The sequence below is a fragment of the Puma concolor genome, chromosome A1, assembly GCF_028749965.1.
Source record: "Puma concolor isolate L17-30 chromosome A1, mPumCon1.1.hap2, whole genome shotgun sequence".
Lineage (NCBI taxonomy): Eukaryota > Metazoa > Chordata > Mammalia > Carnivora > Felidae > Puma > Puma concolor.
The window spans coordinates 127960663-127985271 of record NC_141667.1 but is presented as its reverse complement, the minus strand read 5'-3'; the positions used below and the strand labels follow the sequence as shown (position 1 = coordinate 127985271).

The 24609-nt window shown below is 41.8% G+C and overlaps 1 protein-coding gene and 1 pseudogene across 1 annotated transcript in view; both read right to left on the bottom strand.

The window, feature by feature from the left end:
* TRPC7 (transient receptor potential cation channel subfamily C member 7) overlaps positions 1-24609 on the bottom strand; it is a 142768-nt gene that overhangs the window by 97320 nt on the left and 20839 nt on the right. The gene's annotated exons all lie outside the window — the stretch shown is intronic.
* Positions 3347-3893, bottom strand: LOC112861677 (small ribosomal subunit protein eS4-like; annotated as a pseudogene).

The following is a 24609-nucleotide window of genomic DNA, read 5'->3' as shown; positions in this document are numbered from 1 at the left end:
TTCTACACATTAAAGTCTGTCAGTCCCACTGGGTGACAGATGTTCTTCTTACAGCATCTCACTTAATCCTTATAAAAATGTCATGATGGAAGGACTATCAGCATTTCCAGCTTAAAAAGAGGAAACTGAGACCCAGAGGGAGAAACTAACAGGTTGAATCCACTTTCCCTTCTGTTAGTAACTCACTCATCTCTGGATCACTCTTATCTTCCTTGAAGATTTTAGCTTCTGTCTCACTACCCTCTTCCAACATTACTGCTCTTGTTATTCTTGGTGGTTCTAATATCCAGAAAGAGGGCCCTCCCGTTACTCTGCTCTCTCATTTCCTTGATAGTATCTTTCCCAATGACCCCAGCATCTTTCCTTAACTCTTAACCCAGCCGTTCATTCTCTTGATTATTCCCCACAACTTCAGCTCCTTCATGACTCCACCTTCAAGTCTCCCCGTTTCTGACCACCGCCTCCTATGGGGCAAGCTCACTCCCTCTGGTACCCCAACCCCAGCAATCCTTTGATTACACCATACCTACAAGCCATTGAGTATACCTCCCTCTTACCGGTTTTCATTCCCTTTAGATGTCTGTCTCCCTCCTTGCAGTGCTTATATTTCACGGGAATTTGTTAAAATCATCCTTGTACATATATCATCAGCTCTCTTGCCCTCTTATTTCATCCTTCCCATTGAACAAAAGCCGGTCTTGAGTCTAACTCTCCACTGCTCTGTTCCTACCTCTGAATAGTAAATGTGGCCGGAGAACACACAACTGCACTGATCACACATGCTATAGAGTACCTCCAACCTCAAGTAGTACTTGATGCCTCTGGGCTATTTATCCTCTCTCTCTCCTAACAAGAATTTCATACCTACTCCTTTCCTCAGTCTTCTGCCACCTCACCACTTCCTCCTAACTCTTAAATGAGGACGTTGTTTCCTGTTTTGCTTGGGAAATAGAAGTTATCAGAAGAGAAGCACCACATGCTGACACCATCACATATTCTGCCTTCATGCATCTATACTCATAGACTGTTTATCCTCCTCTTTCTGTGGATGAAGTGTTCTTGTTCCTAAATAAGGCCAGCTCGTCCACTTTAGTGCTGGATGTCAGCCCCTTAACACCTACTCCTGCAATCTTCTTTTCTTTCTCCTGTGTTGTCAATTTCTCCCTCTCCTTACTGGCTCAGTATACAAACATGGAGCTATTCTCTTCTCTTAAAAAAGAATTTCTTTTGACCCCACTTTCCTGTCCAATTACCACTACAATTTTCTGTTCCCTTTTATAGCAAAACTCTCAGTAGTGTCGTCTACACTCATTGTCTCCAAATGTCCTCCAGGCATTTTTTCTTATTTCATTCAATGAGACTTTCACACGCACATCCACTTTCCCCACTGAGATTGTTTTTATCAAGGTCACAAGTGACTTTTAGGTTGCCAAATCCATTGGTTGATTCTCAATCCTCACATTATATGACCTATCAAGAGCTTTGACATAGATGATTACTTCCTCCTCTCTGATACACATTTTTCACTTGGCTTCCAGCGTAACATTGTCTTCTGCGTTTTTTCTTCCTGAATGACTACGTTTGTATTCTTTCTAGAATTATTCTCATCTCCCTGATGTCTTAGTTTTGAAATGCCCAAAGATATCTTTGAATTCTGCTTTTATTTATTTAAACTCATTGCCTTAGTGATCTTATATAAGAGCATTAGATACCGTCATTTGCTGATGATTCCAAAAGTTATATCCTTAGCACATCCTTCTCCTGAACTTGACTCATACATCCAATTGCTAAGTTGATATTTCCACTTAGATGCCAAATAGCCTTTTCAAACGTAACAAAACTAACTCTGAATCTAGTCTTCTCCACCTCAGTTTCTCCCATTCTTTCACTTGTTGAGGCCAAAAAAAAAAAAAAAAAAATCTGTCCTGGTCTGCTATAGTGTGTTCTCCATACATCAGTTGGAGGGAAACTTAGAAAAAATAGTCAGATCATGGTACTACCCTGTTCAAACCCTCCAACAGCTTCCCATCCCCTCAAAGTAAAAGTGGAGCCATTATGTTGTCCTATAAGGACATACATTTCTAGCCTCTCCATTCTCCTCCTGATTTTATTTCTTGTGTTCTCTCTTTCCCTTAGTGTACTTCAGCCACTCTGATCTCCTTGCTGTTCTCTCAGCACATTTGGCCTGGACCAGACCTTTATACTGGCTTTTTTTTTTTTTTTTTTTGGCTTGGAATGCTCTTTCCCTAGGTATCTAAATGAATAACTTTTGCAACCTATTCAAGTCTTTGCTCAAATGTCACTTTCTCAGAAGCCTTCCTTGACTATCTTTTAAAAAATTGTAGCCCTTCTCCATTTGCTATCACCCTTTCCTGCTTATGACCATATGACATATATTTTATCTGTTTATTATATTTATTGTCTATGTCCTCCCCTAGATTGTAAGCTTCTTGAGGTTAGGAAACATTGCCACTTTATTCACTAATATATGATTAGCGTCTAGAACATTTTTTGGAACATAATAGGTGTTCAATAAATTTTGAGTCAATCAGAGCAGTTTACTTGTCTAACATAGCTACTAAGTGATTGAGCCAAGATTCAAAACAAGTAGGTCTGACCCAGATCCTGTTGTCTTCCCTCTCACCTTGTTGCCTCTTGGTGAATAGGATATTCTCTCTTTAGCACACTTTAAACTAGAAGCTTAATTGGGGCTCTCAACTAACTTGGGGCAATAAAGGGTGGGCTGGGATATGGAAATTTGAACACCCAACAGATTCTGTCATATAGTAAGTGGATGCACAGGTTTTAAAGTCAGGAGAATCTGGAGTTTGAAGTCCTATTTTACTACTTGTTAGTTGTGGGAAATGGAACAAGCCATTCCACTTTTCTGCATGTCAGTTTTTAATCTGTAACGGTATGCACACCATGTAATCATTGGGAGAATCAATACCAAAACAATGTAAAATGCTTAGTATAGTTAACAATAAATAACACAAATTACAAAATAAATAAAAACCTAAATAAATAAAAATTTATATTAAAAATAAAGCCTGTAATGGCAATTTAAAACTTTTTATAGTTGACACACAATGTTATGTTATTTTCAAGTCTATAACATAGTGATTCAACATGTCTATGTTTAGGCAGTTTTTATTATTGTTACCACTTTGTTTTGGCCATTGATTTTACAGTCTTGACCTCTTGGTGTTTGTGGTTTTTAAATGCTGGAGTGAGAGCAAGACTGGCTCATAGGGAGGAAAATGTAAAACACTGGAGAAATCCTTGATTCTTCCTTCCCTCTCCTTCCAGTTCTAATCTGTATATCAAAAATATACTCTGAATATGTTCACTTTTCTTTATCTCTGGTGATCACATCAATCCTGTCCTGGTTAGCACCTCCAGTCACCATACCTAGGGTTACCAGTGTTGAACTTGATTAAATCTGTAGTGTTGCCAGTCTCCAAATTAATCTGGATGAATTTGTTCCACTTGATGAAATCAGGGTAGTGGGTAGTGTCAGCATCATGCATCACCAGATAATAGATTTCTCGTGTGCCCGCATAGATCTTTCTTATTTCCCACAACTTACATCAGGACTAATCTGATGAACATTAATGTGATTCTTGGTGTCATAGTCAGATGGAAGTTCACTGTAGTCTTGTCATTGTTGATGACTTCCATTAAACCAGCCTTGTGGTTTATATCAATGTGGACCTTGCCATCCATGTCAATGAACTGCTATATGCAAATCTTCTTTACTTACTATTAGGGCATACTCAAATCTGTGTTTAAAGAAAGTAACAAGGGGGAGCCATTCTTAGCTTGTGGGCACCGGCGAATGGACAAAGAATAAGCGTCCCAGTTTGTCCAGATACAATGCTCTTTGGGACCATGAGCTGTGGCTGTGCTAAGCCTGGAATCAAGAGGCCATAGAGTTTTGCATTTTCCAGAATGTCATATAAATGGAATCATTTATAGCCTTTTGAGACTGGCTTCTTTTACTCAGCTTAATGCCTTTGAGATCCATCCACGTTGTTGCATGTATCAGTAATTCATTTCTTTTTATTTGACATTTGCTGTGTGCTTGTGTCAGTTTATTTATACTTTCACTCAATGAAGGACATGTGGTTGCTCCCAGTTTTTGGCAACTATGAATAACTCTTCTATAAACATTTATGTACAAATTCTTGTGTGAAGGTAAGTTTTTAGTTTTTTAGGGTAAATATCTAGGAGTAGGATTGCTGGCTATTTGGCAAGAATATGTTTAACTTTGTAAGAGACTGCCAGTTAGTTTTTGGAATGGATATTATTTTATATTACCACCCACAAATTATGAATGTTCCAGTTCATCCATAGTCTCGCCAGCATTTGTTATGGTCAACTTATTTTCTGTGTAGTGGTATCTCATTTTAGTTTTGATTCGCATCCCCTAATGGCTCATGATGTCAAGCATCTTTTTATGTGCTCATTTGTCATTTTTGTATCTTTTTGATGAAGTGTCTGTTCACATCCTTTGTCCATTTTTTTTAATCGAATTTATTTTCTTCTTGGGTTTTGAGAATTCTTACATATATTCTGGATATAATTCTTTTATAAGAGATAAGGTTTGTAAATATTTTCTCACTGTCTGTGGCTTGTAGTTTCATTCTCTTACTATCATCTTTCAAAGAACAGAAGTTTTAAATTTACCATTTTTTTCTTTTATGATTATGCTTCTGGTGTTATAGCTAAGCAATCTTTTCTTAACACAAAGTCACAAATGTGTTCTCCTCTGTCTTGCTCTTAAAGTTTTATAGTTTAGATTTTATACTTAGGTCTATGAACCATTTTGTTTTAACTTTTATATAAAGTGTAAAGTTTAGGTCAAGGTTCCTTTTATTGCACATATGTATTTATTTGTTCCAGGTGCATTTGTTGAAATATTCTTTCTCCATTGAGTTGCTTTTACTCAGTTGTCAAGATTGTTGACCGTATTTGTGTGGGTTTATTTCTGTGCTCTCTGTTCTGTTTCCTTGATCGAATATCTATTATTTCACTAGTATTTGGTATTTTTATTTTTGTAGCTTTAAGTCTTAAGATGAGGTACTTTGCGTCTTTCAAGTTTGTTATTCTTTTTCAAGTTGTTTTGTTTTTTCCTCATTCCTTTCCTTTTCATATGCATTTTTGAATAAGCTTGTTCACATCTACGACAAATTCTGCTGTGCTTTTTACTGGAATTGTGTTAACTCTATAGATCAGTTTGAGGAACACTCACATCTTAACTACATTGAGTCCTTTAAACTATGAACATGTTCTACCTCTACACTATTTAGACTTTCCTTGATTTCTTTCCTTAGTGTTTTATGCCTTTTAACATACAGATTCTACATTTGTTTTGTAAAATTTGTATCTAAGTATTTCCTTTTTTTAGCTATAGGAAATATATTTTTTAAAATGCTGAGTTTCCGAGGTGCCTGGGTGGCTCAATTGGTTGAGCATCTAACTTTGGCTCAGGTTATCATCTCACGGTTTGTGGGTTCGTGCCCTGCGTTGGGCTCTGTGCTGACATCTCAGAGCCTGGAGCCTGTTTCAGATTCTGTGTCTCCCTCTTTCTCTGCCTATCCCCTGCTCATGCTTTGCCTCTCTCCCTGCTCTCCCTCCCTCCTTCCCTCTCTCTCTCTCTCTCTCTCTCGCTCTCAAAAATCAACATTTAAAAAATAATAAAAAATTAAAAGGCTTAGTTTCTAATTGTTCATTACCATGTATAGAAGTATGATTGATTTTTTTCTGTGTTGAGCTTATATTTTGTGACTTGGATAAACTTACTGGTGGTTTGTAGATTGCCTATAATGTTTACATAGATCAGCATGTTGTCTGTGAATATGGATTGTTTACTCTTGAATGAACACTTAGATGCATTTAGTATTATAAGTACTAAAATAGTTACATGCTTTTATATTGGTTTAAAGATTTATAAAGTATTACGTCTCAACAAAATATTGCCAACAGATTTTTGCTGGCCTTCAACCTCAAATTACTAGCTCAAAAGTTTTTCCTTGGTTAATGTATTGCACAGTTTTTAGAGTATTCATCATGTATTTCTTGTGCTCTCTTTAACACGGATATTACTAGAGATTCTTTGATTTTCAACTGTCCAGAATTTCTTCTCTTTTATTATGGTTCATAAATGTCACGAGCTCACTTATTATTGGGATGAATCTCAGTCTCTAACACAGAGGACGAACCAAAGCCATCTAACATGGTATGTTGATGCTTGAATTTTTAGTGCTAAAGCTATTGTTTCGACAACACCACAATTTATACTACACAACAACCCAAATTACTACTTTGCTTAACTTTGGTTAAAAAGCCCAACTCTAAAACTTTTTCAAAGCTACTGACAAATGAAAACAGAAAAAGAGAAGCTCATTATGCTGATCAGTCAAAAGTTAAGTGAATTTCTCAGACTGATGTTGTGGAGACACCCACATAGTACAGGATAATTAACACTTATTCCTCAGAGGAGACCTTAGAAATTAGATTAAACAAGGGTGTGGGCCTCAAATCTACTCCCCCTTCTCCTCTGTTCAGGGACACAGTTATGGGAGAGGAATGTTCATTGAAAGCTTCAACTGAAAATACAGTTGGATGTAAATCAACATTTGTGTGCATGCTGAGAGGTTTTCTGCCTTTGATATTTAGGCAGAGTTTGTTTAAAAAAGTATTATAGGGGCGCCTGGGTGGCGCAGTCGGTTAAGCGTCCGACTTCAGCCAGGTCATGATCTCGCGGTCCGTGAGTTCGAGCCCCGCGTCAGGCTCTGGGCTGATGGCTCAGAACCTGGAGCCTGTTTCCGATTCTGTGTCTCCCTCTCTCTGCCCCTCCCCCGTTCATGCTCTGTCTCTCTCTGTCCCAAAAATAAATAAACGTTGAAAAAAAATTTAAAAAAAAAATAAAAAAGTATTATAATAGCAGTTTACAATAAAAGAGTTCTAAACGTTTTAGTATTTCATTACGTGGTAATAATTACTCTTTAAAGATGGTGAAAATATTATTCCACTAAGAGAAGACTGAGAATTGACCATCACATTTAACAACTTGGAGGTCATTGGTCACATTGATGGGAGAAGTTTTGGGAGAGTAGAGGGTATAACTGGTGAGGATTAAAGATTGGGAAGAGAGAGAATTTAGGCCAGTAATATAGACAGCTCTTCTGAGGAATTTTATTGCAAAGGAAGGCAGAGAACTGGCAAACTAGCTGATGTGAGAAGTAGGGTCAAGAGAAGCTTTCTTTTTGCCCACCTCTTGCTTCCCTTCCTCCTGATTTCCCTCCCTCGCTCCCTCCCTCCCCACTTCCTTCCTTCCTTCGGAGAAACCATAATATTTTGTATATTGTAAGGAACTTTTCAGTGGATAATTATACTGAGCACTGTATATCATATTAGTAGATCATTGTATTAATCCAGTAGCTCAAAAGCATATATGACAGAAGATTAGATATTTATATATAAATGAAGAAATAGATTTAGATAGAATCACATATGGTTTATCTATAGTAGGAGGGAAGGTCAAGCATGTGGGTGAGCATGCCATTAGGTAGATGAATTGGTGGTGGGAATCTGTAGACATTTTCTTTCTATTGTATCACTTTTTTTTTTTTTCAGTGAAATGGGAACTAAAAATTAACAGCTGAGAGTAAGAATTGGGGAAGAGGTGATAGAAGTTTGAGAAGAGGTCTAGATAGGTTTTAGGAAAATTTAAGAGTGAATAAATTCAGGAAACAGGATATAATTATGGGAGGACCAAAAAGAGTTTATTTGAGGTTCATGGTCAGAAATTTAAAATGAAGCCAGCTATTGTGGTTGGTTTTTTCTAACCACATTAACCTCCCTGGGTACTGGCATGGAATAGGTAGAATTAGAATACAGCAGATCAGGAGAGGGGCAGAGGAGTGGAGGGGTGTGTGTATGTGTGTGTGTGTGTGTGTGTGTGTGTGAGAGAGAGAGAGAGAGGGAGGGAGAGAGAGAGAGACTGTAATTATAGTCCATGGAATTGAGGCTGTTATGAAGGGAGACAGGACTTTCAGGGGAGAGGAAAGTGGAAAGGTTAGGAAAACAAGATGCAACTACACGTTGTCTACAAGATACCGCTTTAAACATAAAGCTGACAGTTTCTTATAAAACTAAACATAATCTTACCATATGATCCATCAGTTGTACTCCCTGGTATTTACCCAAGGGGGTTGAAAACTGTGTTTACACAAAAAGTTGTACATAGATGCTTATGTTTATAGATGCTTTATTCATAGTTGCCAAAATTGAGAAGTAACCAGGATGCCCTTCAGTGGGTTAATGGATAAATAAATGGTGGTACATCCAGGCAATGGAATATTATTGAACACTTAAAGGAACTGAGTTACCAAGCCATGAAAATACATGTTGGAAGCTTGAGTGCATGTTGTTAAGTGAAAAAACCAATCTGAAAAAGATGCAGATTGTATGATTTCAACTATATGACAGCCTGGAAAAGGCAAAACTATGGAAATAGTAATAAGATCGGTGGTTGTCAGGGGATGGGGACAGGAGAGTGGAGAGGGTTAAATAGGTATAGCACAGAGGATTTTTAGGACAGTGAAGCTACTTTGTATGATACTGTAATGGCAATGCGTGTCATTCTGCATTTGCCCAAACACTTAAGATGCACAACAGCAAGCATGAACCATAATATAAAATACGGACTTTGGGTGATAATGATGTGTCAGTGTAGGCTCATCAGTTGTAACAAATATACCAGTGGGGGATATTGCTAACGGGGGAAGCTACGCACTTAGAGGGGCAGGGGATATACAGTAACTCTCTGTATTGTCTCCTCAATATTGCTGGGAACCTAAAACTGCTATAAAAGTAGTTATTAAAAAAAGATTAGTGGGTTGGAGGCCAGGGGGCAGGCAAAAGATTGATAGAGTTGGGATTTTAGAGGCAGAAGGAGAAGTTTGAGTGAGTGGTCAGAGAATGTGAGTACGATGCTGAGATTATGGAGAGTTTGCGTTTATTCATCAGGACAGATTCAGGCTCAGATGGGCTCATGGTGACGACATTCAGACTGCTGGAGGACAGAGTGATCCACTGTTGTAGGCAGCAGTGATGAGGGGTAATGGGTAATATAATCTGATGAAATATGATTCAAAGCTGAATATTCTTGGGGAGGAGAGAAGGAAGAAGGTCTGGAAGTAGTAAGGAGCAGCAAGAGAGATATGCCCACTCCACTTCTCCAGGCCCAGGGGTGTGAGGACCATGGGAGCAAAACCTCGCTAGGGTTACAGGGGAAATATGTCCCTAAGGAGCACACCCTTTCAAAGAGGGAGATGTGGGGCGCCTGGGTGGCGCAGTCGGTTAAGCGTCCGACTTCAGCCAGGTCACGATCTCGCGGTCCCTGAGTTCGAGCCCCGCGTCAGGCTCTGGGCTGATGGCTCGGAGCCTGGAGCCTGTTTCCGATTCTGTGTCTCCCTCTCTCTCTGCCCCTCCCCCGTTCATGCTCTGTCTCTCTCTGTCCCAAAAATAAATTAAAAAACGTTGAAAAAAAAAATTCAAAAAAAAAAAAAAAAAAGAGGGAGATGTGATGCATCTCTGAGTAGAGGGGGCAGTGTGATGGGGGATGTTGCTAAGGAAGAACTATGACTTCCAGAGGGTGAAGTGGGGGCTGTCTGGAGATGAAGGGTATGTGGGATCTGAGGACATAGTAGGGGATAGAAGGAGCATTGTGGAGAATCGAGTACAGGTTCTGAGGGGGTGACCTCAGAGATGGCAGTAACAAAAGGAAGGATTACAACACTTACACTGTGAGGATTCAGTGAGGCAAGGTTAAACATTTGGTACGTGCTGGCCACACAGGTTGCACTCAGTACCTTTTAGCTGAGAAGGATTCAAAGCCACCTCCTGCCCCTAGCACTCCCTTCTGCACATCCCCTCACTCGTTTGATGGATGAGAAAACTGAATGTTAAGATTTAACACACATGGCTGAATTCTCATTAATTGTGGCTGGAATCACTGAAATAATTAATGGATGTGAGATGCGGGGTAAGAACCTGAGCCTGGTGCTCATTATTGCAGATGAACATTGAAAAGCTTCAACCCATGTTGTAGCTTTCATGCATACACTTAATTGTTTCATTAACCTTCACCATATCAATAAGCTCATGCTCCAAAGGATCATAAAAGACAAATATTCTTCAGCATTTAATCTCCATTTAGGAATGCAGATCCAAGGAAGGTGGTTTAAGTCTAGTACATGACTCAGATAGCAGCATTTCTCACCTTGACTGTCCCAGGGGAATTTAGACAGCCCCCAGGTCCTCAAATCCAGGGTTGTGCGCTGAGGGTGGAGTGGGGCGGGGCTGGCCTCCTGCTCCAGTGACCCGCTCAAAGGCCCGACTCTAACTCTGCCACTGGTCACCCACTGCCTCCTTGAATTTATTATTTGCTTCTGTGAGGAGGCCTTCCTTTATCCATCCCATACTTACTCCCTGCATTTCCCAGTGGGTTTTCCGTGTCCTTCACGATTTGGGGAAGTTGTTTGTATGGGAGCCATTGGTGATCTCAGAACTTTTCAGCACAGGCCTGGTCAATGTTTGCATGAAAAGACTGACTGGGAGGTCACTGTTTGCATTCCAGAATCAGAGTGTCTGGGTTCTGATCCCAGCTTTGCCGCATGCTGCCTGTGTGATTTTCAGTGTATTCTTAATCTCTCTATGTTTAACGGGGGTTGGTATTTGGTGTAATGGGGATAATAATGCTATTTGCTTTGTAGGGTTGCTGCAAGGTGTAAATTAAATAAGATAATTTTTATAGGTTGCTTAGCACAATGTGTGACAGGTATTAACCAGTATGATGATACTTGTGCCTTGTAGGTTAGTGGAGAGCATGGAAAAGTGCCTTTTCTAGTAAAGTTGACACATTTTATGATTGGATTCAATCCCACAGCTTCACGCTGTGTCGGTCCTCAGGTGGAACAGGCAGCCAGCAGGACCAAGGTGCAGACATGAAGTAGAGTCCCTGATCATTCACAGTGGGTACTGAGCCTGATTCCTCAGGTGACCGCACTGCCTTTCTTAGGCAGTGTTGACAGTGCCTCTGGTGGTACTTTGGTTTCCAACCCGATTTTTGGTTTACTTAATTGGCAGGTACTGACATCATTAGGGGCTCCTCAACCCATCACCATGACATTGTGAGGTCCCAAAAGTAACGGATAGTTCTGCTTGTTGATTTTATAATAAGTCCCCTCTGATGGAGTCGGAGGCCTGCCTAAGAAGAGTGGCTGATGAGCAATTCAAGTATTTTATTCACTAATTCAGCAAGTATATTTGAGCACCCACTGTGTGCCAGGCACTGGGGATACAGACCTAAACAAAACAACAGTCCTTACTCTTGAGGAATGACATGTAACCAGGTATGAACCACAAGGTGACTAAAAGTGCTACCCTTCAGGAGAGGCAGAGTATAAACTGAGACCTGGGGATGTGTAAAGTGAGGCATAACCAGGCGGGAGTGGGGAGGAGAGGTAACAGGGAAAGGACACTCCAGGAAGAGCGACTGGCAAATACAGAGGCCAGAGGGGAGAGAACATGTGGACTGTGTGTGGACTGGGATGGGTATTAGCTACTCTTGCCATAGCATAGGTATGTGCATACATTATGCACATTATCCACTGTTTTCTCTAACTTCTCATCATTAAATAAGCATGAACATGGTTGGGTATCCAAAGAATTCATGCACACTCTCTGCACATCCTTATTCAGATTAAAGATGCTACTTGGTTCTCTCTCATGGAACCCCTAGCAGTGCCTCTGCTCAGCTTTCTGCTTTTTATACTGGAACCACAGGGAACTGAGACTGGAAGACAGGTGTGCCCATGTGAGACTTGTTCCATCCCCATACCTCCCAGCCACCTCTGCACCCCTCCCTCCCTTTCTCCTCTCCCAGCCCTTCACCTGCACACACACACCACTCTATCAATCGTCCATCAGTCAGTGATTCCAGTGATTTGTGTTTGGTGTGATTGCTCCAAACTGTGAGTCAGGACAATGCTCAGGATGTGTGGTTTGAAAGAGAAAGAGAGACCCTGGTGGTTCCACTTACACAGAAACAGCCCTCTGTCCCTTGCCTTCCTGTCCTGCTCACATGGGGCTGGCCTAAGCATGACTGGTTGGTCTTTGTACCCAGTAGAGTAGGAGTTGGGACCTCACAATGTCATGGTGATGGGTTGAGGAGCCCCTAATGATGTTTCTCCCCATGATATTTCTGGTCTTATGACTCCCAGCAGGATGTCACCCACACCTGTTCTGTAACGGGTTCTCCTGTCTTCATGGTGAGAAGTTCTGGGAATGGATGGGAAGCAGAGGGTTTGCAGAGTTTCTCCCTGCATTGGCTGGAGGACCTCGTAGCTCATTCCTCAGATATGCAGAGAAACAGCATGGTAGGGTGAGGAGCCATTGCTTGTGCCAGGTGAATACCAAAGGGGGCAGCAAGGTGACCGCTTTTCATGGGGCACCGGCTTTTAGCAATTGTGTTTTTGGGGTCTGTTTGCCCCAAACTGTACTGTACTATCTACTGTCATACAGTATAGTTGTGGAGTGGTGCTGAATGGACAACTCCCTGTTCTCGGATCTTTAACCAAGCCTTAGTCCACAAGCACACTTGAGTCACTTTGGTCTGTGGATTGGCTCAGGGAAGAATGCGCATATTCATTTATTTATTCAAAAAAATGAACAGAAGTCTATGCATGCTGACTTCTGTGCTAGGGCCCTGGGGATACAATGAAGAGCAAGGCAGGCATGGCTGCTGTCTTCATGGAGCCAACAGGCCAGAGGAAAAGGTAGACAGTGGAGGTCCTGCAGTGAAGTGTGATGAGGATCTCACCTTTTTGTGCAAACTAGACCTGAGTTTCTGTACGTTGAGTCTCATCGTAATTCCTGGGAAAATATTTCCTTACAAATAAACCCAGCTGGTAAGCAGTAAAAACAGTATGAGTCAGTTAGCTCGAAAACTTGTGCGCTTTCCAGTGATTCATCCTCACAGAGATGTTCCATCCAGTTCAGCACGTGCTTCCTGAGCCTTCCGTATTCTAGAAGCTGTGCCCAGCACTGGAGATGCAAGGAGGAGTGAGATGCAGTCGCTGCCCACCCATGGGAGGGACAACACATAACCCAGTCATTTCAGTATTAGGCTGCAATGCTGGTCATTTCATTCCACAGATATTGAGTACCCACCCTGTGCCAGGCAGTGGTCTAGATTGTTGAGATTCAGCATAAGCAAAACAGAACCTGTGCCCTTGAGGAGCTTGTATTTTTTTCTGGGGCATGGGGACTGTAGATTGCCGTTTTACACAGATGGTGTGGCAGGAACTCCCTGAGGAGGTGCTTTTGGATAGACAATTGAAGTTGGTGAAGGAGGCAGCTATGAAGATGTACAAGGAAAGCGTTCCAGACAGATGGTTACCAGTGCAAAAAAGGAGAAGTGTGCAAAGTCAGAAGAGGAGGGGATCTGGTATTTTCGAGGTACAGCAAAGAAGCCCATTCCTGGGGCAAAGTGGGTGAGCAGGACGAAAGGAAGAGATGGGTCTGGAGGAACAGCTAGGGGACATATGGCCAAAGGCCTAATAGCACTTGTCAGGACTGTGGCTTTTACTCTATTAAGGTGGAGAGTCCTTGGAGGGTTTCAAGAAGCAGAGTTAACATGATCTGATGAATGCTTGAAGAGTATCACTCTGGCTGCTAGGATGGGATAAACTTAAGGGGCAAGAGCAGAAGCGTGAAGACCAACGAAGAGGCTGTTGTAGTTACCCGGGAGAGAGATGAGGGTGGCCTGGACCACCTCATTTACCAGAAAGGTAAATGGTCAAACTGGTGAGAAATATAGATAGAATTCTGGATATCTTTACAATATAGAGCCAAGAGGATTTACTGATGAGTTGGATATGAAAAGACACAAACAGAGGAGAGATAGGGTGAATGAGGTTTTTGGTCCAAGCAAATAGAAAGATAGTTACCATCTTTGAGATGAATACTGTGTTAGATAAGCTCATTGTTTCACAGATATTTCTCCCTCCTTCCCCGCCACCATAAGACCAGTATACTTCCATCAGCACTGATGTCTGCTTAGTATAGGACTTGCTTTAGCCCATGAAACTGATGGTGTGTGACTTCTAAACCTGGGTTGTAAGAGGCATCATGTATATTCCCTTGGCCCTGTGGGAAGTGTGACTTCCACCAAGGGAAGAATGTGTCACTACCTGTCTGTCCTGGACCCCAGAATGAGATGTGCAGAGGAGCCTTCTCCCCTTACCCTTAGACTTGTGAATGTCACAATAAACACTGACATGTAGACAACTGATGGTTTGGGGTAGTTTGTTATACAACGATATTGTGGCAATAATGGACCGATAAAGGGATAGATGTAGGCTTACTGCTTTGGGACATCAACATCAAAGACAGGTTTTTTTAGCGCTGTCTGGGTATTCAGGGAACTTGTCTTGGAGGAAATAAGTCATAGCTGAATCTTGAAGGATAAATCAGAGTTACTCAGTTCAATAGGTAGAGAAAGGGCATTCCATGTTGGGACAGAACATAAACAAAGCCATGCTATACAAGAGAAACAAAGCCATGCTATACAAATATATAGGGAACTATTCAAGTCGAGGTAGAGGGTGGCAGAAGATGATGAGTCTGGTGAAGTAAAGAGGAGCTGGGACATGGAGTGTTTTGTATTTCCTGATAAGGAGCTTGGACTTTATTCCATAGGCAGTGGGCAGCCACCAGCCCTTTTTAGGAGGGAGAATGGCATGGTCTGGTTTGCATGTCAGTGGGATCCTTCTGGCCCTGTGTGAAGGATAGCCTCGGTGTTGGGGAGTGTTATGGCCTGGAGATAGGATCGTGGTTGGAGCTGGTTAAGTGTACAGTGGTAAGGATGTAGGGATGGAAATGGATTGGGGAAACATTTAAGTATTAATACTAACAGGACCTAAAGGACGGAGAGAAAACGAGAGTTCCATATGAAGCATGCTTGGGACATAAAACACTAGAAAGGGATTCTCTTTACATGTTAACATCTGGTGGGATAAAGGATGATTTTTCTTTTCTTTTTATGCACACATTCATTTTCTACATTAATTGTGTATTACCAGTATAATCAGAAAAAAAAATTTGAGTGTGTTCTGGTGTTTAAATTTGTCTAATATTCTTTGGGTGACGTTTGCTGAGCCCTTAAGCCTGAGTGTTGGCAAGGTGGTATCCGGCCTTGGTGCTGTCTTGGCCATGGTGGTAGTCTTCTCTACTTGATAGCGAATGACTTTGTTTCTTTTTTTAATATGAAAGTAAAATAAGATCCAAAAAGAAGTTCAGAGCAAATGTGACCTGCGCATGTTATTGGCATCAACTGTATATTGTGGAAACATTTCAGAGAAGCACGAATGTTGAATTGGCATCACCAGATAACATACCCTTCCAGAGGATTATGTCATGACTCACCTGATTATAGATTCAGAATAGTACATGTTCATGGGACTCATTTTCAAGAGTAATTATAGCACAGTGTGTGTATAGAAGTAATTTTTAAAAATTTGCTTGTGATTGCTGAAAATGCTATTGATTAAGAGGGGCTAATAACTACATGGCAAAGTAGCAATTAAAAAAACTGCAGAACTACACTATATGTTAACTAGCTTGGATTTAAATTAAAAAAATAAATAAAGGGGCACCTTGGTGCCTCAGTGGGTTAAGCGTCCGACTCTTGATTTTGGCTCAGGTCACAATCTCACGGTTTTGTGGGTTTGAGCCCTGTATTGGGCTGTGTGCTCACAGTGCCGAGCCTGCTGGGGCTTCTCTCTCTTTCCCTCTCTCTACCCCTCCCCCACTCGTGCTGTCTCTAGCACTCTCAAAATAAATAAACTTAAAAAAATAAAAATACATATGTCCATACATACATACTGCAGAGCTCTGCTCATAAAATGAAAGATAAAACCAAGTTAGGCAAATTAGTACTTATAACTTCTCCAATTGGAGGAGCACACCCGTTCTTTTCACTGTGGTGCCTCTTTGCCTTGTGTTCCTAAGCCTGGACTGTGCTCTCTTCGCTTCCTCTAAGATCCCTTCCCACCCTGTCAAGACCAGCTTGAATGTAACCCCGGGATGACTTCTCTGATATCCTTGGGGAGATCTACTATCTCATGCTCAGGCCCCCACTGCATTTTCTTCTTGGAGCCCAGCAGCCCTGACAAAGTGTTCTTTGTATTTTTGACATTTTCATACTTAGCAAATCAACTTTGTTCATTTGTGTATTCCAGCTCAGGGCATGCCACATTATAAGAATTAATAAATGCTGTATAAAATGACCTATACCTATAGTCTGATTTGAGAGTTTTATTTATAGAAGAAACCTGAGGAGCAAGAAAGGGCTAGTGTGTTGCTACCAAGGAATTGACCTAGGAGCAGCGACGGAGGGCATACTGGGCCCTTTAGATGGTCTTGGAGCCAAAGCTGACTGTTATAGGCTCATTATCTTGTGCACAGACATCTGCAGTGACTTTCTAAAAGTCCCAGAAGACATAGGAAAAAGATGAGTAAGTGATTGCATTTAAATAAGTTCAAATCTAATCAGGAAAATCATATTCTTTTTTTTTTTTTTTTTTTTTTGCTTTAAACTGATTTATCCAATGAATGACTGAATAACTCTCGGAAGTAGGACCTATATCCACTTTGTAAATATGAAAAAAGAAGACCGAGGCTTCGATGTGATTCCATTTATCTGCACAGATGCCACTGTCACCTCTGATGATTCCCAGGTTTTTATCTCCAACCCCAACCTGTATTCTAAGGAGCTGATTTACATGTTCAGCTCCCAGGTATCATCTCCTCTGGTTTTCTCAGACACTTCAAACTGCATGTCCCAAACTGAACATATGGGTTTTCCATGTAACAACCAAAACTGATCTTCTGCTTTCTCTTTCAGGAAGTAGAATCCCTATCCACTCGGCCTCCTGAGCTAGAAACCCTGGGAACATCTTTGTCTTTGCCAATCCGTTACCAAGATCTATGGATTATGATACAGAGTATCTCTTATGTCTGACACCCATATTCATCATGATCTTCATTCAAGTCCTTGTAATTTAGCGTCTGGACTTTTGAACTAGCTTCCTGATTAGTCTCTTTAGCAATAGTTCTTTCTTCTACCCAGATGCCAGCCCATCATCCCCTTGGCTGAAAAGCTGCAGGATAAAGTCCCAGCATCTTTATTATCCTACTGCAATATACTTCACTAACATTAGCCCCATTTTAGAAGCCTGCTGTCCCCTAGTGACACCTGTCCACCAAGTAGTACACTAAGCCTTCCATGCTCCTGTACACACTCGTTCCTCTGCCTTTATGCTTCTCTTTCTCTCCTCCATTTACCAAACTCCTACTCACCCTCCAAGAACCACTTCAAAATACTATCTCTTCTGGGAAGCCTTGTCTCACAGTCCATTCGTTGCACTCTGTGTTGTGTGTGTGTTCTCACAGCATTTTGCTCCCGTTCTACTACCTTGTGATTATCCTTTACTCCTGTGTCTCCTGTTGCTTTGAGGACAGAGTCTGGGTCTCATCCACACTTTTAGTCCTACTTCTTAGTACAGTGTCTGGCATGCAGAAGGAAGACCCCCCTTTGTGGATAAATCATTCAGCCACTCTCAGTTGTTTACTCATCTGTAAAATGGGAACACCAATCTCTTGTTAAATCTCCACTTCATTGTTGTTTATGAAAATGCTCTGTAGAAATGAGAAACAGAAAGGGCTAGAGAACTGGGGACTCATTAAGGGGTTATAAGCACCTGGCTTTGTAAATGGGGAAGATGGGCTGCCACACAGTGAAATGACTGAGCCTGAGCTGTTTATATAAACAGCAGTTTATAGCCCTAGGTCTCCTCACTCAATGCCCTTCCCTTCTACCTTTCTGCTCTGGAGCCTTACGGTCAAGGCCCCATCCTAGCATCGCACTGAAGGAGCTTCTTTTATGATGCCATATCACCTGTTGACATTTGCCATGTTCTGGGGAGAATGTTACCACAAGGCTCCAAGGTGTTTGGTTCCCTTGAGTAATATCCAAAACTATGACCGTCATGAGAACATACCTCAAGTATTTGCTTTAGGTGAAGAAAAGACCCAACTCTATGTTTGAAATCTAGTTTCCAAATTTGTAACCTTAGAGGAGATTATCACTTAGGGAAATAAACTCTTGCTCCTAATTTTGTCAGCCAAAATAAAACGGGCGCCTGGGTGGCTCAGTCGGTTGAGCGTCCAACTTCAGCTCAGGTCACGATCTCGCGGTCCGCGAGTTCGAGCCCTGCGTCGGGCTCTGGGCTGATGGCTCAGAGCCTGGAGCCTGCTTCCGATTCTGTGTCTCCCTCTCTCTCTGACCCTCCCCCGTTCATGCTGTGTCTCTCTCTGTCTCAAAAATAAATAAACGTTAAAAAAAAAAATTTAAAACATTTTTCTTCTTCCTCCACATTTCCTGGAGGTCATCTCCGTGTTTGTGTTAAAATATCCATTTTAAGCACATAAAACATCAAGTTTCTGATGTGTTATGGAGGGTTTGGGGTGAATCCTTTGGAGTATAAACTTTTAGCAACATTAATCATCACCAGAGAAGAGAAATTGTCATCAGATAGATCCTTGGGCTACTGTTTTCACAGGCTATGTAGGAGAAGCTGGAGGGAGCTGTCAACTCAACAGGCAAAGCTTTGGTCTTCCTCATGCAAAAGGCCAGTTGCTTCATGTTTCTGTTGCCAAGAATGCAAGCATGAGCTCTGAACCCCCAGTTTCAAGCAGCTGTATTATTAGCAAATGTGTGGAGTGTGTTGTATTTCCAGTATATGTATGTGTGCATGTGTGTATGTGTGTGTATGTGAGAAAGAGAGAGAGAGGGAAGCAGTGCTTAACATTTCACTGTGGCCCTTATTAATTTTCAAAGCATTTATCCATCAGTAATTAGCAAGCCTGCTCTGGAGCCCAGAAAACCAGGGCATTAGTATTAATTTCACACTGAAGGTAGGAGAGACAAAGTGATCATAATAATATGAAAGATAGTTTTGCCAGCAAGCATTTGGGGAGCCCTTTTCTGTGTGAGAATTGATAGTATTTAGAAAGTTTCTAGCTTCAGTCATCCTCACATTACTGTAATTTTAGGACCAGGTATACAACTTTCGTTTTCTTAGTTTTCCTGGGTCTTCTGCCGTACTGCTTCTCCTGTGACCAGAGCCAGTACTTACCAGCTCCTCCAGTCCCCTCGGGGTCAGCAAAAGAGTGCAGGTGGCGCCATACCACCCGATCTGTCTCATTGACAACTGATGGAAAAGTGTGTTTGCTCAGGCAATACATGTTTTGGAAGGAAGCCTGTGCTAGGATTTATTTATTGCAGAATCTCCTATCCCTGCACCGTGTTTGGGTACATAACACTTACAGTAGGTACTGATCACATAATTTATAAATGGGAAAGGAGGAGAGATACTTAGTTTATCAATGCCCAATGAAATTTCTGAATGATAGAGAGTTTTTTTCCTTTTTGTAATCAAATGCAGTTCTGCCAGTTTTCTTGATTGGTATTAGGTGGAAGTCTGCCTTGGATCCAGAAGCCGCAGTGGCATTTGCCAGCTTCTTATAATTCATGGACTTGACGGGCAGCAGAATGTGCTACTTCAAAATAGGCAACTTTGGCTTAAAGATTATTTTGAGCTGAAGACAATGAAGAAGAAGCAGATACAAGAAAAGCCCTCCGCCCTCCCCCTATTTGACTAGAAGCAGGACATAAATTTGTAAAGGGCTTCCCCTTTCCTCTCTGTAGCAAGAAGGACAGAAGATAATCATAGGAGACAATTCTAGACCCCCATCAGCCCAGAGACAGTGGCCAGAGGAATGTACATTACAAACCTTGCCGAAATAGCCCTCGTCTACCTTTAGTCTCTCCATTAGTCTTCCTGAGAGTTAATGCCCCAGAAGCTCAAAGTCCTTTTCCTTTGCCTTGTCACGTCTCTAAAAATGTATTCTTCTTTTGTGGAGGTGCCATCTAAGCCCAGCTCCTACTCACCCCCCTGAGTTACTCATCTCTGACTTCTCTCATCTGTTTATGGGGTGCACCTGTCAATAAATTCCTATTTGTTTTTCTCTTGTCAATCTGACTTTTGTCTTTGTCATTTACCGGACTCCAGGGGGGCAGTATCCAAGGGTAGAAGCAGCTTAATGGAAAAAGAAAAGAACCATGACTTTTTACCACTGTACAACCTAAAAACAAAACACTAAAATCATCCATATCCTGAAAAAAAAAAAAAGCAGCCTTTTAAGAAAATTTAAAATGAGCTGACTGTAACTTCTGGCTGTGTCTTTTTAAAACATTATGGCTTAGGGGTGCCTGGGTGGTTCAGTTGGTTGAGTGTCCCACTTTGGTTCAGGTCATGATCTCGTGGCTCAGGTCATGATCTCGTGGCTCAGGTCACAATCTCACGGTTTGTGAGTTTGAGCCCTGCATCACGCTCACTGCTGTCAGTGCAAAGCCCGCTTCAGATCCTCCGTCCCCTTCCCTCTCTGACCTTCTCCTGCTTGTGCTCTTTCTTTCTCAAAAATAAATAAACATTGAAAGAAAAGAAACTTATGGTGTAAATCTGTGTATCTGGGGTTTGACGAGCAAAGGGGTAGTCATGTGGACCGGCAGCCACCTTCTTGCTGCTTCATTTGACATTAAGTTTCTCTGGTTGATATTTGCGGATAGGTGTCTTGCAGTCTGCCAAATGGAATCAAATCTTGGTGACTGACTGGAATGAGGTGAGGAATGTTGCCGTCAGGAAGGTGAGAGCATTTCTTCCTTACACCAAAATGAATTCCAGATGGAGTGAATAGTGGAATACACAAAAGTGAAACTGTAGCAACACTGGAGAAAACACAGGTGCATTTTCCTGATGATCTGTGAGTAAGGAGACCTTTGAGAGCATGACGTGAAACTGAGAAATCCCAACCAAAAGAATGACAGAGAGGAGCCTATAGAATTTGAACAACATTGCCGTTCAGAAAGAATACCCTCAGAGATCTGAAAAGACAACCAGCTGAAAAAATTTGCAACATGCAGCCTAGAGAAAGGTCTGATTTCTTTCTTTCTTTTCTTTTTTTTTTAAATTTTTAATGTTTATTTTTGAGAGAGACAGAGAGCAATGCGGGGAGGGGCAGAGAGAAAGAGGGAGACACAGAATCCGAAGCAGGCTCCAGGCTCTAAGCTGTCAGTACAGAGCCTGGCGCAGGGCTCGAACCCACAAACTGCCAGATCGTGATGTGAGCTGAAGTTGGGCACTCAACCGACTGAGCCATCCAGGTGCCCCTGATTTCTTTTTCATACAAATAATTTTTACAAACTAAAAATTAAATGAGGAATGAACCAAGAAACCAACAATGAACAGGAACCAACAATTCATGGTAAAAGAAACAAGAGATGAACAATAAAGAAAATGTTTAATTTTAGTCAAAAAATTCAAAGTAAAAGAGCATTGAGTGGCCATTTCTTACCTATAAAACCCACAGGAAGTGTGATAATGCTCACTGTGGGCAAGAGAAGTACAAAAGATACTCTCATAGCCCATCGGTGACATGTATAATTTGGGACCGCCCTTTGGGAGGGCAGTCGTCGGTCTGAAGCATGATTTTAAATGTCTGTGTTCTCGGACCCGGCAATTCCACGTGAAGGAGTTTAGCTTGCAGTTATGCACACAGAAGTACACAAAGCTGCAGGGGTGCTCATTGCAGCATCGTGTACTGAAATAAAAGCTGGAAATAACCTAAAGGACCACCCAGAAGGGAGTGTTAGAGAAATTACAGTGTGTCTATTTCTTAGAGCACTTCTATTATAGCTCTTGGGGAGGAAGGGGTAGACTTGTAGATGCCAATATGGAGCGACATCTCTGCAGATTTTATTATTAAGTGAAAAAAAGCAAGCCAGGAACTGAATGTGGAGAATGTCACAATATATTTAAGGCAAAACTCAAATGAATACATATGTATTTACACCTACATATGAATACATGCCTGTGTACGAATAAAATGTTTATGCCGAGATATAAAAGATATTTTTCATAAGGCTGAGTCTGGGAGTCGAGATTGGGGCGAGGGAGAGTGTTAAGGAAGGGGGGGGCTCACTTCTCCTTGTATACTGTTGGGTGCTATCTGAACTACTATTATTATTTTTTACATCATACATTCCTTTGATAAAAACTTGAGAAGTAGATGGGTGATTTCTTCATTTGTCCCTTATTCCTGTATACCTCTCACCATATAGGGAGCCTCAAGGGGAAACCAAATTCTGGACTGCTCCAGGCTGAGCTGTTGCATCTGACAAGGAACTTTTCAACCAGTTTTGGATGCAGCAGCAGCAGCAGCAAGGCAGGAGCAGCGCATGTTATTCTCATGGTTCGGTGCTGGTCCTCACTGTGGCTTAATTTAGCGGAAACACATTAAGCCTATCTGGGTCATGTTGCCGAAACCGTTTGGAAAACCAATCTGTGATCTTTGTCCTCTTAGTATTGATTTTTAATTCCAGCTCTTGTTGATCATTAGAAAATGCAGACAATGGCCTTCTCCTTTCTTCCTAATAGCCCTTCAGGTCACTCATTCACATTTTCTAGGCTTCTCCCATCTCTGTTCTATCACTTAATCCTTTAACCCTAATGTGCAATTTCCAGGGGTCTCTTAAGCGTCTTTTTCATAGAACTTCAACAAAAATGGTGAAAACTCCACTGACAGCTGACTGTGCGGCTGCCCCGGTCCTGCCTGGCCCACCCACTGGCTGGGCTGGGCTGGGCTGGTTAGTGGATGGATGTGAACTCACAAACCTTCTCACCAAGCCAGTCCTGCAGAGCCATCTGGAGTATCAAGGATTTCAGGATTTGTCTTCTGATTCTGCTCAGGGCTGCCAGCTGGTGGGTGTTTACAAGAAGGAGCCTCTCACAAAACGAGGGTGCCCCATTCTCCCTCATGAATGGACTGCCACCAGCCCCTGGGAGCAGTGGGGTCTGTTTTAGAGAAAATGACTGAAGGTGACACTGTGGAAACTGAGTCTTGGTGCAGACATTACCAGGTAGCCAGTGAAGGAGAGCAGAATGTGCCACCCCAAAAATGACTTGTAGAAGTTCAGGACATGCCACCCCAAAATATGCCCTTTTGGTATATTGATTATTTTGAGCTGTAGGTTCTTGAAAAACAGCAAATGAGGGGGAGGGTCTCTGCAAGTGCCCCCTTATCTGCCTGAAATAGATCCTCCAAAAGGAACTCAATTGTTATGAATCCCCTCCATGGGAGCCTCATCAACCAGGGAAGGTGGAGTCATCATAGGAGAAGAGGCCCCCCACACCCAGACAGACTCTGTCACAAATTCTCACACCTCCCGTCTCTTCTTCTGAGGGCCCATTCATCTTACCTAAAAATCATTTACCCTCTTCTGAGCGGTGCACATCCCCCTCCCCTTTCCCGACCAAGACTGTATTTAATTCTGAATTCTAAGCCACCTCAGAGAGTTACTCATTTTTCCCTGGGTGTTTCCCTTGTGTACATCAGATATACATGCTGCTGAACTTCCATTTTCCTCTTGTTAATCTTTCTTTTCCTACAAGGGTCTCAACTGTGCACTCAGAAGGGTGGAGGGAAAATTATTTTCCTCCTCTACACGGGTCTGTCTGTCTGTCTCCTTGGCCAGGACTGGATATCCTTCATCATGTGGCCTTTCCTCAGTCCCTGAGGCCCACCCTTCCCTTATACTGGACTGCAGAAGTTGTTCCGTGGTGGGGACTCAGTGAATTAATTGTCAGAGATTGACTTTTATTGATCAGAATGTCATGAAGATTATTTTAAGTGAAAAAAATCTGAACAGACCAGCAGCTAGACTTCTTTTACATTAAAAAAAAAAAAAACTTCATAGCAGCATGTTCCCAAAATGTAACTGCCACAAATCCTGTGGGTCAGGGTGGGGGGAGGGTAACAGCTAAAAAGGAGACTGCTTGCACCCAGATGAGAACATCACAAACACTCATGCTTTCCATTTTTTTCCCTCAAAAACTCATGTGTATCCTAAACGTCCTCTTTTTCCTTAGAAACTCTTTCCCCTCACTTTTTTTTTTCTGCTAAGGTGGTATATAAACCCCCATCTTAACTGTTCAAGGAGCCATTTCTTTTCTGCACTTCTATATGTCTATGAATAAACTCTGTCTTTTCTTTTAATCTGCCTTTTGTTAGTTAATTTACAGGCTCCACGCAGTACAACCTAAGGAGAAGTTTTACTCCCAACACAGGACACCAAAATTTTCCAGGAACTGTTGTTTATCAAGTGTTGACATTACGTGGGGGGCAAGGCCAAAGTTACAATATTCCGTAAGAAAGCCAGGATTCCAAATTGTTTATGACAAGACTTTGTCACCATCGCACAAAACAAATCTATGCACAGAAAACAAAAAAAGAGGATCTCCATATGTGGTAATAGGTCATAAAGCAAAGTCTTAGTAATGAAACTCTGGAGGAGTGGGTAGAGGAAGAGTTAGACAGGACGCTGGGATGGAACAGAAGGTCCAGAACCTGACACAC